Here is a 4,415-nt window from a genome sequence, read left to right on the forward strand (position 1 = left end):
AGCTAGCTTGCCCTGCGCTCTTCCTTCTGACATGCTGTCTGTATTGAGCGCTCAGTGGATCTGCGCTTGACAGTGCAGCCTAGGCGGAGTAGTTGAACGCAGATCCACTGAGCGCTCAACACAGACAGCATCGTCAGAAGGAAAGTTGATAAAATAAATTACAAATTTTGTATTGTTCGATACATATGTGTACCGAACCGAAAGCACTGTATCGAATGGTTCAATATCAATACGAATATCGTTGCACCCCTACTATTTGGGCACAAGCATCTAATGCAATGAAATAAAATAATAATAATTGCCTATTCTACATGCAAAAAAATATTTAATATAATATAAGAAGCCACATCATGCAGACAAATATGATTTGTCAGGCTTCAAATGTCTACTGTACAAAAGGCCAGCCAGTTCGCAGAACTCACGAACGGAGCCACATCTGCGGAGTAAGATATCAGCATACGGCTGCCGTTTAGCCAATGAGCGGTGAGGCAACCCATTCTCTTCACCAATCAGAAGACACAATTCTACCTCATCATTACGCACACGTCGACGCAGAGAGTTCGGTCGGAGCTGCAGGTGGGAAGAGTCAGCAGAGTTTTACTCACCGTGTGGATTTTCATTCCTTCTAATGCTGTTAGCAGTGTGCGTCCATGAGACTGTAAGTTTCTGTGTTTTATCGTGTTTGTTCTTTGCTGCGGCCATTATCCTCCCTTGTTTAATCCTTGGCGCACACTTTGTTTACCGATTGTTACTGCCGTTTACTGCGAAGCAGCCTCTGCCGTGCGGTCATTAAGGGACCATCACTAATTTCTCATGTTAGCTCTAATGTAAAGTGCCTAGTTAGATTTATGTAAATAGTAAAATTAGCATTTGTTGACACTCCCTTATTTTGGTTGACTGTTCCACTATCCAGTATTGTTTGTATTGTTGTATTACACATTCAATTCACTCTGTTCACATAATTATGGAAGACTTTTATGTTCTTTCCAACAGAAACCACACCATCACTCACAGATACCTGAGTGGCAGTGGATTTTGTGGATACGCCATCTGTTCTTATTGGACAACCCTGTTGAGATTGTGGATTCATAGAGTCAGCACCTTATCATCTACATCAGTCATAGTCAGGAGGTCAAGTCCATTCCTCTTACAGTGACCTCCTCCATTACATCTACACTGTGGAGGGTGCTAAGTGCTGTCTGAGATACCCTCTTGTAATCAGTGTTATGCTTAGAGCTACATTGGGTATTAGTGATTGCAGGTACTCAGTATGGAGCCCTTTTCCCACCAAACGTGCACAGTATTGCAAAACATTATCAATTAATATTTAATCTTCATTTATTATGTATAACTGTAGGGAAACCATTACTTAAGCAGGCATAAAGAAATGCAAAACAGTTGTGCTACTGTTCAAATTAGTCATGCTACCTGTGGTCAATGTTTGGGAAAATGAAAAATAAAAATCTTTTATGAGGCATTGTATAGTGCAAAAGACCACTCCTCCTGTTTGGATTCCTCATTTTCCAGCCTGGTACTGTGCAAATAAGCCTGGCTGATAAAGTCATGTCATCTGTTCTCAAATGTAGCATATTCCAAAAGGGAAGTGGGGCCTTTTTTGAAACAAGATACAATCTGTTCTCTTCATACATGCATTAAGCAAATAGCTTAAAAGGCACCATACAGGACTGTGCACTTTATATATGTAAGACTGCAGTAGTTAGGGTTAGCAGTAGTTTCCTTTTTAACACTGGACGTCTCAGAGAGCAGCCATTTGGCTTTTCTACCTTTAAAACCTGCCTTCCAGCCAAATGGCTGGTAGGTTTTTAGCTAATATCCTTAATCACCTGTGAACAGCTGCTTTTGTTATGTAAATAAGGTTTGGCCATGCTGAGCCACTTGGAGTGGTTAGTTTCCTGAGCCACAAGGAAACTTGTGTTTTACTTTGCCATCTTAGGGAGAAATCAACACACATAGGTGTATTTTCTTTGTTGCTGAGATTTATTGATAAAAACAGTACAAAAAAAAAACAACAACAACCATTTGCACACATATTTACAAATAATAATAAAAAGTGAGTGAGTACATTTCAACATTTTCAGCAATCACTCACAATCCTGGCACTCCCATGGTATCTGTAGTCTGCATTTACCACATGTGTATCTGTAGCAGTGAACACATCGCACAGTGGCATGATTGTTCTTGCATTTGTGTTTGACCTGACACATGGCTCTTTTTCCAGGGCTAGGTGTGGAGGGTTGTGTCTGAAGCAACTGTTCTTTTCTTGCCTTCTTCGCAGCTACATGAGAGTTAGCCAACTCTCTTGCAAGTTCCACCAGGAAGTCCACCCATCTTTCCTGCGTCCCGGTGAATGCTTGATACAGCACATGTGCATTCAGTGCTGCCATGTCAATCATGTTATAGAACACGGCAAATGGCCAGCGCCGTGTTCCTCTGCGGACAGTGTACTCCCGCACCATCTGGTCCATCACATCCACGCCACACTTTGTGGTGTTGTAAAGGGTGACGGTGTTTGGCTTCCTTTTGGTGGTGTTATCAGTCTGAACCACGCTGTGCATGCTGCTAAGAATATAGACTGTCTTCTTCCGTTTGGCCGCATACGCCGTCAGCGTGGCAGCAGAGGTTGAAAACACCTAAGAAATAAGATAAATTGTTATTTCTATAGCACTTTTACACACAATGAAACACATAAACATAGAACCACAAAAGACCTGCAACATACCTGAGTGGTGAATTCATTGCGATCTGTGTGTCTAGTGGATTGAGGAATTTCCCGGCGAATCTTGTTGACTGTGCCGAGGACGGTGGTTTTCCGTCTAAGAAGTTTTTGCGCAAGTGAAAGCGATGTGAAAAAAATTGTCCGTGGTAATATTTCTGCCCTTGTCTAGGAATGGTTCCATCAGCCTCATTACTACATTTTCAGACAGTCTCTCCCCACTGGGACGATTGTGGTCCTTGCCAAGATATGGGAAGACATTGCAAATGTACTTGGATTTTAGGTCGCAAGCCACCCAAAACTTGATCCCAAACTTGTCAGGTTTACTTGCAATGTACTGCAGGAAACAGCACCGAGTCTTTGATGGGACTGCAGCGAACTTATCAGTCTTTGCTTGATCACTGCGGGTGGACCTGTCATCAAAGCGTAGGTGTTGCATGATGTCTTGGAAGCGGTTTTGCGGTATAGTTCCAATGATCTGTGGGTTTCCCAGGTTTGCTGACCAGCAGTCACGTAGTGATGGAACCCTAGTAACCCCCCGCAAGACAATTGCATCCACCTCAACACAAAAGGAAGTTCACAGCTTTTAGCAGCTCCCCCCCACACACACAAACAAAGAGGCAGTTGGCAGTTAGAAATCAGCAATCATTCACACACCCCCACTCCAATTCTCAGATAACGACCTAATTTACATATGAATTGATGCTAAAAGACTAGCCAATTTAGCTTCCACTTGGCTGACAGAGGGTTAGAAAAGTCTGAGACATAAGATTTCAGCTTGTGAATGTAAATTAAATAGATTAATAATGTTTCAATATAAATATGTTACAAAATGCTTTAAGAGCAAAAATTCAAAAACTGCTGTAAGTGAATTGTGGAATGTCCACTGACGTTTCTTCCCTCAGCAGTACGATCTGGCCATATAACATTTACATACTGCCAAAGTTATTAGGCCTGTGCACTGAGCCTTCACTGTGTCATTGTGAACAGCACTATTATGTTTTTATGGCCTCAATAACAGGGGTCATTAACCTTTTTGTTCCCATTCCTTTTTGTTCGAACACAGAACCTTGTTGGAATTTGAGCATATACTAAAAAGAGACATGGAACCCATTACAACAAATCTGATAATACCAAACAAACACACTGGAGGAGTTTATGCTTCTTTTTAAAGAAAACTAAAAGACACAATTTTCTCCCAGCTGGAGTGAAACAAAGTCTATATGGTTACTTTGGTGTCAGTGCAGAGAACTTAGCTAGTCTTATGACATATAATAACCTGAAACATCTTAATCCTGCACATATAGATGCTTAGGAAAACTGCATTCCAGTTTAAAACGCTTTATGTAAATGAATAAAACCACAAAGCCTGCTTTTACTGAGAAAATTGAGTTTTTGTTTCTATCGGGGTGTAATAACACATCTTATGAAATATTTAATCTCATTTATCAAAGAGTGTACAGTTAGTATGTGTTGTTTTTGCGTGTAAGAAAGATCAATCTGGCTACATAATTTACTTTATATTTCATCAATTTAAAAAAAAAATTCTATCCAGATCAGGGTCACAGAAAGCAAACAGAGACAGGGTACACGCCAGAGAGGTCAACAGTCTATCACAGAGAGACATACAACCATGTACTCTCACCCGCAATCAATTTATAATCAATAAATAAGCCAACAA

General features: G+C 40.9%; 1 long non-coding RNA gene across 1 annotated transcript; it reads left to right on the forward strand.

Moving 5' to 3' along the window:
• Positions 1-405: 405 nt before the first annotated feature.
• LOC102194071 (uncharacterized) lies at positions 406-1,482 on the forward strand. Its single transcript, XR_311988.1, has 2 exons — positions 406-658; positions 994-1,482. It is a non-coding gene; the product is annotated as an uncharacterized LOC102194071 (long non-coding RNA).
• The last annotated feature ends 2,933 nt before the right edge of the window (positions 1,483-4,415 follow it).

The sequence above is a fragment of the Pundamilia nyererei genome, unplaced genomic scaffold (genome assembly GCF_000239375.1).
Source record: "Pundamilia nyererei isolate P.nyererei 1_Seehausen unplaced genomic scaffold, PunNye1.0 scaffold00123, whole genome shotgun sequence".
In the NCBI taxonomy this organism is placed as follows: Eukaryota; Metazoa; Chordata; class Actinopteri; order Cichliformes; family Cichlidae; genus Pundamilia; species Pundamilia nyererei.